We start from the raw sequence: 12,913 nt of genomic DNA, 5'->3' as shown, positions 1-12,913 counted from the left end.
TTGCCGCGACCCTCGATCCACAATCTCGGGTCGGGGGCGTGACAATTAATATGGTATCAGAGCATAAGTGGATAAATTATGACACATAGAATTTAACATAATATGAGTGTAGGTGGGTAGACATTAGGATATTGGGACGTTAAAGTATGAGCATCATAATAAACTCAGGGAAGAGTCTATGCGCTTACTCACAGAATCCACAGGTTTCCAATACAATGGTGACAGGTATGAAAATTTCGAGGACGAAATTTCTTTTTAGGGGTGAAGAATGTGATAGCCCAAATGAAAAAAAAAAAAAAAAAACAGAGAAACCGGGAAGAAGACTCCCGGTAGGAGTCTTCTTCTCCGGCGAATCCCGAGCAATTAGGACTCCTAGGACCCCTCGGAGTCCTAGGGTGCTCTATAAGAAGACCCCCTCCCTCTTGAGACCGATCATTGGCCTCCTCCCTCTCTCCTTCCCTCCGATTTTCCCCGAAATTAAGCCGCGGACACCGGGTTGATTTCTCGCCGTGATTGCCTGCCGACGAGGTCTCCGGAGGCTGAGGTAAGTCTTTCCTCTTCCTCCCCTCTTTCTTCTCCTTCCTCCCATACTCCTGTGCGGCTGCCGGCGACGAGAGTCGCTGATTTTTCCGTCGGGAAGCGACCCTGTTTTTGGGTTTCTTCTCCTTGAATTCCGGCGCCGGCGATCGGAATTGATCGCCGGCCACCCTCCTCCGTGATCGGGGGAGTGACCCCGTCGGCCGCCGGCCTCCGCCGCGGCGGCCGTGGCCCGAACGGTCGGTCAAGGCCGAGGGGACGCCGGTCCCCTGTTCCGGGCGGGAAGAACGAGAAGAAGAAAAAAAGAAAAAGAAAAGAAAAGAAAAAAAAGAAAAAAAAAGAAAAAGAAAGAAAAGAAAAAGAAAAGAAAAGAAGAAAAAGAAAAAAAAGAAAAGAAAAGAAAAAAAAAAAAAAAGAAAAAGAAAAGAAAAAGAAAAGAAAAGAAAAGAAGAAAAAGAAGAAAAGGAAAGAAAAAGAAGAAAAAGAAAAAGAAGAAAAAGAAAAAAAAAAGGAAAGAAAAGAAAAGAAAATAATAATATAATAATAATAAAAATATATATATATATATTTTTATATATATATATATATATATGAACAAATAAGTAATTAAGTAAGTAAATAAATAATAAATAAATAAAAAAAAAGAGAAAAATTGAAATTGATGAGAGAGAGAGTTTCTCTCTCTTCTCTCAGTCTGAACCCTGACTTTTCTCTCTCTGGAATTGGACTTTCTCTCTCTACTTTCTCTCTCTAGAATTTTCTCTCTCTAGGATATTTCTCTCTCTTGATGGATTCTCTCTCTCTAAAGTTATTCCTTTAGGATTAGCGTAGTGGGAGGTCTCATCTGATGATTTTGATCGAGTTTAGGAAAGAATCGATTTTAAGTGAGGTTTTAAGTTGGGATTTGTTTAGATTTAATTTTGAATTAAAATTAATGTAAAAATATAATTTTGAATAATAGGCACGGAAGAATCTCCTAGAAGTTAGTCGATCCATTCATTCAGTGCTCCGTGAAAGGTAAGTAATGAATCATCTTTCCAAGATATTCCATATTTATTCTGAAAATAAATAATTATTCTCTGAAATTATGCATGATTTATGAAATTATGTTTGAAAGAAAAGTGCTTTTGAAATGTTATGGTATATCGATTTATGCACATGTTTAGTGAAAGATTATGATATATGTTGTGGTACTAAGTGTTTTGATACAGATCGAATTTATGCTCTCAGCCTAACTATGTTTCAGTGGGCCCGCCAATGGGGATTATACGTTGGTACTTTGTGGACCCTGCCAGTGGGGGTTGTGCGCTGGTATTTCTGGACCCTGCCAGTGGGGGTTGTGCGCTGGTACTTGTGGACCCTGCCAGTGGGGTTGTGCGCTGGTATTATGTGGACCCCGCCAATGGGGGTTAAACGTTGGTCATAGTCGAGGCTGTTGAGTTTCGAGTGTTTTGAATCGAATCGGATTTATTATATGTGAATATTTGAAATTATTGGGTTTGCATTAAATCAATATTAAATATATTTTTATGTTTAATTGCAGCTTTATTCTTAAAATTTTATAATATCTGAAATATCTGGTTGAGATATTTGTTACTTACTGGGCTGTCTAGCTCATTACATTTCTTTCTATTTTTCAGATTCAGATAATTAATTTCGAACGTGGGAAGAAATATTGGGACAGAGCTTTTAGAGGCGAGATTTAGCATTGTCAACACTTCAATTGAATTTAGATTTATTGTTTTAGAAAAAATTTATTGGATGTAAGACATTTGATTTAATTACATGAATTACAGTTGAATAATAATTATTTGAATTTATTCCGCTGCGATGCATCGATATCGTGATGAGATGCCTTGCATGCTTATGGAGAGAGTTCTTCATGAGTATGCGGCGTTTTATCATAGGAGTTACTGTAGAGGACTTCTGGCTGGAGGTCATAGAGCTCGACTTCTTTGATGATGTCGGAGGGAAGGGTTTTGCCGGAGACCTTTACTGCTCGATGAGTTCCACCTTGGTGGGATTAAACCTGTACCCTGCGGGAAACTTCTCCTCCTCTCCCATATCAGTCTTTCTTTCTCTCAATCCGAGCTTCAAGATTGTTCCGATCCTCCAAGATTGTGCCAATCCCGAACAGAGAAGTGTGTCTGTCTCTTAGAGGCTGCAAACGAGTTCTCCTCGAACGGGGTCGAGGCTGCTGAAGAGGAGGAGAAGAAGAAGAAGAACGGGAGGAGGCGCTAAAGAGAAAGAGAAGAACAAGAATCACGGAGGGCTGTCATCATATAATTCTTTTCTCCTTATGGTTCCAGATGTTTTTTTCAAAATGTGTGCGCGCGAGAGAGAGATGGTATTTTGCTTATCATGGGGTTCTGCAACCTCAGAAACCACTGCCATTTTTCTTTGCCTCTAGTGGGTTTTCTAGTTTTTATAGTTAGAAGTATTTGTATATGTGTATGCATTTTTATAACACATGAACATCTCATCTCTCTATGTTCCTATGATGATTTTTCCACTTTGTCTTTCCAAAAGGACGAGTTGGCAACTTGGCATGTATCATACAGTTGATATGCATCAAACTTGTTGGACTTGCTCTTATCAGTCTAAACATTTGCCCTGAGGATTGACTTATCCAAATCGTGAGACGGACTCATTGAAATCACAAATCAGGAAGAAGAGGAATTTGGAACAGTAGGAAAGATACTTTCCTTACTTAATTGGGATAGCTTTGAAAGTGTTATTGGGAGCAGAAGAAAAATAAATGCAGCATTTTCTAGTTCAAAGAATAAACCAGGCCTATTGCACGATAGAAGAACTGTAAGACAATTTTATAGGCATAGGCCATTCTCCTGTGCAAGCTTAAATTAGCCCTTTTCATTCCTAAACAAATGAATCCAAACTGAGTTCAAATGGATCTCTGTGATTTAAGTCTATAATCTGATACATTAATTCTGTTGCTTCTTCATATAAGATTTAGTTTGTGTTGAGATCAACCAATTTTAGGTTGTGCATAAACCTAGACCAATGTCTACATTAATTTAGCAATGATCACTGACCATTCATGCAGGTACAATTGCAAAGGTAACTGGGACTTGAATGGGATTTTGTTTTCCATCCAAGACTAGGATGTCAATTTTGATATTACTTAGGTCTCAACTTGAGCCTGCTTCAAATGTATCAAGTAAGGCTTGAAAATTATGCACTAAAATTATACCCTGCACCTTCAGACACAAATAAATGGTGGGAATATGGTGGTTCAACTCATCCCTGGCCTTGGAAACCTGTTCTTGGGGTTTAGACTCGTAGTCCGCCTCATACTTAAGAATAATCAAGCATTAACTAGGACAATAATGCATTCAGTAGAATTATACACAGAAATATTCTTAATTCTTGAGGATATTCTCTCTCTTTGTATCTACCATCGCACTTCTTTCAAGTCGATGGATAACCCTTTTTTTTTGTCAGTGTCAAGTGCTTGAAAAGCTAGAGCCTAGGGAGGAGTAGTTGCACCTTCTCTCACAAGGGCACGGGCAGGTTTCCATGGAGGAGAGAGTACAAGAGAGAAAAGAGGTCTCCGCACATACTGAGTTCCATTATGTACATAGTTATCTTCAAGTGGTGCACACTAATATCCTGTCTGCACACGATTAAACTCAGCATACAATTTATCAGTCAAGCTAGTGATGTCACTTGGACAGTTATCAAACCTGCTGGTTCTTTAAAAATTTTGGAATTAGACATTGTTCAAAATGCACCTTGGATGATGTAGTATTACTGGTTGGCAATTGAAGGCTGTTACAATATTGCCATCCTATTGCTTAGTTTAGATACTTAATTTACATCTATAATGAAAGATTCTTGTGATGTAATGCATTTTGGTCATCAATGGAGCAGGATTAGGCTTTTCACTACAACTAAGGAGAGTGATGCTAAAGAGCCAAGCCTAGCATCGCTCACTATGCCATGCTATATAAGATAATGGTAGGTGACATATCATTAAAAAATGGAATAGTGGAATATAAAAGAGAAGCCCGAGACTAGGCAGATACTTGAAGCAGTGCTGATGTCACTCTAAACTGTTGAGCAAGTAGTTCTCTAAAATAATCATGAGAAATAGATGAAATGAAGAGGATGGATTTGATGCTATATGAAACATTGGAAGCCATATGAAAGAATTCTGTCTCTCTCAAAGAAGTTGAACAGAAATTGTCATACCCGTGACACAAGATTGTGAGCCAAGGAGTCATGGCAACTACTGCATACTCCTGAAGAACTCTCTCCATAAGCATGTGAGGTATTCCAAATACGATATCAATGCATTATAGTAGAATTGATTTAAATAACTAAAAGTCAATATAAATTAATAACTTGAATTAATAAATATATTTGAAAGTTTTTATATAAAATAAATCTCGATTGATAAATTTCAACTAATAACAATAGATCTAAATCTAAACAATATTGATGATACTGAATCTTGCTTCTAATCTCTCTTCCAAGTAGTATCCATATCTGAAACTAAGCATCTGAATCTGGGAAAAAAAAAGAAGAGGTAATGAATTAACAGCCCAGTAAGCAATGAACATGTTAGTTAGATAAATCTAGCTTATCATATATTGAAAAAAAAAATATATATATATATAAGGTACATCAATTCAAAATCCAATTCCCATATATAATACTTTCTGAATAGACAACATGCAGATGCAATCCTTTCACAATTCAAATTTGTTCATTAATCAATATCTTTCAAACATTACGTTTATCCTGACAACTATGAACTAAATTAAAGTAGAAATTCATAACCTCCATTAGTAGGGTATCAAAATTACCAGTATTTAATCACTCCACGATAGGATATCGAAACATTAGCACACAACCCCCACTGGCAGGGTATCAAAATAGCAGCATTTACTAGGATGTCATAATATCAGCATTTAACCTCCACTAGCAAGGTTTGATACATAGTCAGGCTACAAGTCAAAATTTATTACAAATCAAAATACTTTTATTCAAAGACATATTTTATATTTCAAATCGTATGATTCATAAATCATGCGATATCAAAATCAATCAGACAATCCACATCAAATTCAATATATTTGATAATAATTCATTTAATATTCTAAAGAAAGCCATGTTTAGTAATTAAAACTATAATGCATCAATTCATAATCATGAATAATTCAATATAGAAAGTATTTTATAATTTACTGATGAATATAGAAAAAGTGAAACATCACTTACCTTGCAAGTAAAACTAAATAATTGATCAAATTAATTTTTAGAATCCCTCTTAGAACTCATCACTTTTGCATCAGAAACTTGTACATATTGCTATGTAAGAGCATAGACCTTTCCTTATATTTGAAATTTCAAGTTTCTATCTTTATTTTGTTCAATTGTTGGAATAGACTGACTTTTCATTCTTTGCAGGTATTCAGCTATTTTGTAGCCTTTCTAACCATAACCAAAGTATGCACCGGTGTTCCAGAGATAATTTTTTTACTATGACTTTTACTACATCTAAAATACTTGATGCTATCAGTTGATCTAGAATTATTACTTACTAATCTCTTGTTTGAATTCTCAGTATTTTTACTATTTTGTTCTTGAGATTCATTTAATCTATTTCTCTTCTTTTGATTGCTTTCCCTTTCTTCACATTCTTCATTAACTTCTCTTTCTTTGGAGGTCATTCTAGCAAATTTATTGTGGGCAGATTATTCAGAAAGCGAATTAGAATGATTAGATAGTGCTGCAATACCAAACAAATCTCAATTTGTTTCTCGTATGTCCTTGTACCACCAGAAGCAAGCCCTTGGTATGTAGTATGTAAACTTTCCAAACCTAACATTTTTTTGATGCTTCTTATTTTGGATGTTTTTAGTAGTCGTAAAAACAAGGCTTTTCCAAAAAGTTTCACTTAGCTATGGTCTATTTGATTTTTGCATCCTGTTAATATCAGTGCAATTGTTACATAATTCTATTGGACTATTCCATTTGTTCTAACTAACCAAACTTGGGCACTACTATGCTCCATTCTAACATACTACTAACTACCGATTTGTGGTAACTTACTCTGTCAAGAAGCATGACCCACATAATAGATGTGAGGTGCTGAGAAGATTTGCTACTAATAGCTTAATTTGGACTCTGACTCCACTGATGTCGATCAAGCAACTTTCCCCTCAAGCCTCAAATCTTACGCATTGTGAATAGATAAACCAACATCACTAATTTCCTTTGTGTCTGGTTCTTTGCTTGATGGTTTGGCAAGACCATTTTCTGTTTGAATATGAGGAATCTGAATACCTGTTTCTGGAACAGTAACAGTCACTGTCGTTACCAACTGTAGGGTCCATTGAATTTTCCTGAAAACCATTCTGAGGTTCCAGCTGAGATCCAGGTATGTTTTCCACATGCTCGGTCTGAACTTTTCGGTCATTCAGTTATGAAGTTCTTCCAAGAGGTTATATTCTGTGTTCATCTGCCCATTTTGTGTTTTGTTCTCACATCAGGAACATCAATATCATCACCAACTGTATTTTTTGTAGATCCTACCTGAGGTACTTTTTACTGTTCTACTTGATTTGAATGATCTTTAGTTATATCCTCCAAGTGGCTGGAATCGTATTCATTAAGTTGTAAACCTGAGCCCTTCTCCAAAGGAATGGATGCAATTTTATTCTGGCCAGCATGCAGCTCATTGACTGCATTTTATATTATTTCCTCATGAGGAGGATTGCTCTTATGAACTTGAATGGTTGAAGGGTAATGGCAACATTGTCTAGTTCCACCAATGGAACCATTTCAGGGCCTACACCTTCTATATGATAATTTAACTTATTTCCAGACTCAGCACCAGCATAAATTGCAGTTGCATTTGGTTCTGCAGATCTATGATCCTCAATCCATGCTTCACTTTCAAAAAAAATTCTCCCTCAGAAGTGTTTAGTGGCATTTGTAAAGCATCTATATTCTCCAGTTCATTCCCATTCATTTTCCATTTGTCAGGATATTTTGATACTCACATTGATCATAGCAAACAGAACCATCCAGATAGTCACCATCATTATTTTCCATAAGGCATGCTCCGCCTTGGATATTAATTCTTTTGATACAGTTATCCTTCTTCATTAGTTTGCTCTTCCTATGCATGGTAGGCAATTGAGTTGGCTTCCTGTATATTTGCAGAAACTTCATCAGGGCGTTTGCTGTGGATGATCCATCTTCTGTAATTGTGAGTCTACGACGGAGGAATCACTTGCAGGATTATCAAGTTGGTTGGGAGAAGCAGGAGACATGTCCCCACTACCATCATTCTTTTCATAGTTCCCTACTTCTGTATCATTGACAAGCATAGTACTATGAACATTCCTTTGATTACTAGAAAAATCTTGTTTCTCTTTAAAAGCAACCATAAATGCTTTGGTTAATAAAGAACAATCAGTGCTTTTTGTATATTTGGTGGCAACATCCATATTGACACTAAAGGATACATCAGCATCATAGTAATTGTCACGCCCCAAATTTGGGACATAATATGGCCATATTACCGAGGGGTATAGCCCATGATAACATGAAGCCAATTAATCATAATCAACTAAAATCCTTCATAAATAAAACATAATGAAAGATTCAATTTCATTATTCATCAAATAATTAAACTAATATTGGTTCGGAGTATCTAAATCCAAAAGCAAGTACCAACCCAAATCTCAACATTGGTAAATAGATAGCTACAAATCCATGATCATAAAATAAACTAAACTTCCACTACCAAATTTTCAAGCTTGCTATGTAGATCCTTAAGCTTAAATCCTTCATCGGTCCTAATATTTTTTCTCTGTAAAAGAAAAAATAAAAAGATGTGAGCTACACTAGCTTAGTAAGTAGAACTGGTGCTTCCTTATCGGATCAAGCATAAGTTTTTCCATGATAATACTATATTTAGAAAGTAACAGATATTATAAAAATAAATATTTCATAGAGTATATAATAAAACAAGTTATAAACCGGATCATGCTTGCATAAATCATGAATATTTTATAAATATGAATTATAAATCATTCTATCATGTATTCATGTTATGTTTGAAAATATTGCTCGTAGATATTCATAATAAGGTCACTATTATACTCATGACAAAGTCATATTTCTTAATCGACAGAGTTTTTGTTTTATATGCCAACTTTATATCCATTGGCAAGGCCATGTTTCGTGTGGATGCTAGCTTCGAGTGTCAATCTTTCTATAGGGATTCGTTTATACCTGTTGGGTATAAAATACCCACAGCCGGAACCCACGGCGCAGCTCCGCCCGGACTCCTACGGGAGCCGGGCTCCACCGCCATCAGCAAGCGCTGCTCCGCCCGGACTCCTACGGGAGCCGGGCTCCGCCGCCGACATCAAACAGCTCCGCCCGGACTCCTACGGGAGCCGGGCTCCGCTCTCAATATCAATCGCTGGTAAGCTCAATCCGGGCTCCTATCAGAGCCGGACTTCACCCTTGACTTTGCTTGCAGCGCAGCTCCGCCCGGACTCCTACGGGAGCCGGGCTCCACCGCCATCAGCAAGCGCTGCTCCGCCCGGACTCCTACGGGAGCCGGACTCCACCGCCGACATCAAAACAGCTCCGACCGGACTCCTACGTGAGCCGGGCTCCGCTCTCAATATCAATTGCTGGTAAGCTCAATCCGGACTCCTACGAGAGCTGGACTTCACCCTTGACTTTGTTTGCAGCGCAGCTCCGCCCGGACTCCTACGGGAGCCGGGCTCCACCGCCATCAGCAAGCGCTGCTCCGCCCGGACTCCTACGGGAGCCGGGCTCCGCCGCCGACATCAAAACAGCTCCGCCCGGACTCCTACGGGAGCCGGGCTCCGCTCTCAATATCAATTGCTGGTAAGCTCAATCCGGACTCCTATCAGAGCCGGACTTCACCCTTGACTTTGTTTGCAGCGCAGCTCCGCCCGGGCTCCTGCGGGAGCCGGGCTCTGCCGCCATCATCACAGCTCCGCCCGGACTCCTACGGGAGCCGGACTCCGCCGCCGACATCAGAACAGCTCCGCCCGGACTCCTACGGGAGCCGGGCTCTGCTCACGACGGCTCCGACCATTGCCGAGCTTCAATCGACAGATCCGCGCCCCTGACAGGCCCTCAAAATGGCTGCGACCCTGCTCCACCTCCTGTGGCGGACTCCACACAGCATCATCATTCCCTGACAAGCCGCAGCAGCCATGGCCGCCCTGCTCCACTTTCTTGTGGCGGACTCCGCACAGCTCCATTATCCCCCTGGCAGGTCACAGTAACGGCCACGAACCTGCTCCACCTCCTGCGATGGATACCATGCGATTCTCCTGACGACGGACGCTGCTCCACCCCTCATAACAGATTCCACGTGGCAAGTCGAGGTGATACCCACGTGTCTGCTCCATTATCTTTCGCAATCAATTCCCCTGGCCATGGGCGGCCCACTACCAGGCAGTTACACACGTCGCCGTCAGTCCGTTGCCTCCCCCGCCTATAAAAGGGGGGACTCAGATACGTTATTTTTTAAGCTCATTTTTCTTATCTCAAAACTCTGCTAAATTCTCCGTTCGAGCACTCCATTCTTGTTGAGGCAGAGAACTGACTTGAGCGTCGGAGGGTCTTGCCGGAGCAACCCCACCTCCGATTTAGACTTCCCTTGCAGGTCCCGGCGGCGACCGCGGCTTCCTCAACTCCAGCTTCTCCGGTGCAGGCGGATTTTTGCACCAACAGGATTGGCGCTAGAGGAAGGGGCTGTGTCTTCGCAGCACCCTTGTTCTTGAAGGAGCGCTCAACGAAGCCACCTCGGCCATCTCTCCGTCATCTACTCCTAATCCTCCCCCGCGAGATCAACACCTGATGCCTCCGCGCAGGGCGTCCACCCGGCGGTCCACGGCCTCCGCGGCCAGGTCTCAGGCTCCGGCCTCCCCTCCCGTTTCTCAGCCAGCTCCTCCTCCCCCTCCGACGACGGCGGTCGGCGCGGAGCAGTTTGACTTGCTGGCGCAGCAGGTCAAGGGCCTCGTCGAGGCCGTGCAGGCGATGCAGCAGCAGCCGCCGCAGGCGTCAGCGCATCCGGAAGGGGCATCTCCGGAATGCCAGAACCCGACGGTGGGGCGGGCCACCTGGGCTAGCCGCCCCGTCCTTCCCGAGAAGGCGAATCCAAGGGTGGAGAGCCCTCAGTCAGACCATGACTCCACCCCTGGGAGGTCCCTGCCCCCGTTCTGCCAAAGGACCCTCGAGACTCGAAGTCGAGAAGATTCCTGGACCGGAGGCTCCAGGAGATGAACCGACGGATCGAAGAACTCCGCCATGCGCCTCCCGCTTATGGTGAGGATATCTGCACTGACCCTCCCTTCTCCCAAATGATTATGCAGGAACCGATCCCGCCGAATTTCAAGCTCCCCCAGTTTGAAAGCTACGACGGGACGTCGGACCCGGTGGACCACCTGGAGGCCTTCCGAACGATGATGTTGCTTCATGGTGCCCCCGACGCCATCTGTGCCGGGCTTTCCCGTCTACGTTGAAGGGAGCAGCAAGGAACTGGTACTCGGCTCTGAAGCCGGGTACCATATTTTCCTTCGATCAAATGAGCCATCAATTTGTGGCCCATTTCGTCAGCAGCCGGCATCCCCGAAAGGGTTCGGAGTCCCTCATCAACATCAAGCAGAGGGAAGGGGAGTCCCTCCAGGCCTACATCAACCGCTTCAACATCGCGGCGTTGGAGGTCCGGAATTTGGACCAGTCGGTTGCCATGGCCGCCCTGAAAGGCGGCCTTCAGAAGAATGACCTTCTGTACTCCCTGGAGAAGAAGTACCCCAGGGATTTCGCTGATCTGCTGGCTCGGGCTGAAGGATACGCCCGAGCGGAAGAGGCCTTCAAAATGAAGGATGAAGAGACTGCAAGGGAGCGCCAGGTGGGAGATTCTGGCAAGCCCGCAGTTGAGAAGAGGCCAAGGGAAGCCCAGCCTCGCTCCCGATCCCCTCCTGGGCACAAGCGCGCCCATACTCCACCCCGGGCACACAGGCAGAGAAGCCCGGACAACAGGTTTCGGCGGGGTTCCCCGCCAGGGAAGTTCTGCAGCTACGCCCCCCTCAACGCCTCGAAGGCCCAGGTACTGATGGAGGTCAGGGAGCTGATCCCTAGGCCGGAGAGGATGCGCACGCACCCCGGGAAGCGCAACCCCAACAAGTTCTGCCTCTACCACCGCGACCACGGCCACGACACCGAAGAGTGCATCCAGCTCCAGGACGAGATCGAGGAGCTCATCCGGTGAGGTCGGCTCGACAGATTCATCCGCCGCAGGCCTGAGGGTAGAGGAGACCGGCCAAGAGCCCTCCCGCCGCCCGAACCACAGAAGAGGGAGGAGCAGCCCGGGGACCGGTCTCCTATTGGGACCATCGACTCCATCGCCGGAGGGCCTCAAGGAGGAGCGGGAGAACTGTAAATGTATTGCTTACTGTTTTGTTTTGAATCTACTTTTCTTTTTAGCTAACGCACTCCTCCTGCTTAACGCGGATGTACTATGACTGGATATGACCTCTCCAAAAAACAACGGCCATGTCAGGAACAGGAGGAGAACCTCGTCCTGACATGAGCAAAGTCAAAGGCTCGGTTCTTTTAGACCGGATGGGGGGAGAGGCCTTACAACGCCCTAATGTGCCCCCACAGCCCTGTTAGGGACAGGAGGAAAACCTCGCCCTAACTTGAGCAAAGTCAAAGGCCCGGTTCTTTTAGACCGGATGGGGGGAGAGGCCTTACAACGCCCTAATGTGCCCCCACAGCCCTGTTAGGGACAGGAGGAGAACCTCGCCCTAACTTGAGCAAAGTCGAAGGCCCGGTTCCTTTAGACCGGATGGGGGGAGAGGCCTTGCAACGCCCTAATGTGCCCCCATAGCCATGTCAGGAACAGGAGGAGAACCTCGTCCTGACATGAGCAAAGTCGAAGGCCCGGTTCTTTTAGACCGGATGGGGGGAGAGGCCTTGCAACGCCCTAATGTGCCCCCATAGCCATGCCAGGAACAGGAGGAGAACCTCGTCCTGACATGAGCAAAGTTGAAGGCCCGGTTCTTTTAGACCGGAGGGGGGAGAGGCCTTACAGCGCCCTAACGCGCCCCCACAAGCCAGGCTGATGACGAGAACCTCGCCACCGGCTCAAGCAAAATGGAAGACCCGGACTCCTACGGGAGCCGGGTTCCGCCGCAAAGGTAGGCTTCACCCGGACTCCTACGGGAGCCGGGTTCCGCCGCCAAGGTAAAGCTTCACCCGGACTCCCACGGGAGCCGGGTTCCGCCGCCAAGGTAAAGCTTCACCCGGACTCCTACGGGAGCCGGGTTCCGCCGCCAAGGTAAAG

At 43.9% G+C, this 12,913-nt stretch overlaps 1 pseudogene; it reads right to left on the bottom strand.

The window, feature by feature from the left end:
• Positions 1–6,670: 6,670 nt before the first annotated feature.
• LOC105034237 (uncharacterized) overlaps positions 6,671–12,913 on the bottom strand; it is a 28,620-nt pseudogene continuing 22,377 nt past the window's right edge.

Source organism: Elaeis guineensis, chromosome 14 (assembly GCF_000442705.2).
Source record: "Elaeis guineensis isolate ETL-2024a chromosome 14, EG11, whole genome shotgun sequence".
NCBI lineage: Eukaryota > Viridiplantae > Streptophyta > Magnoliopsida > Arecales > Arecaceae > Elaeis > Elaeis guineensis.
This window is presented reverse-complemented; position numbering and strand designations above follow the sequence as displayed.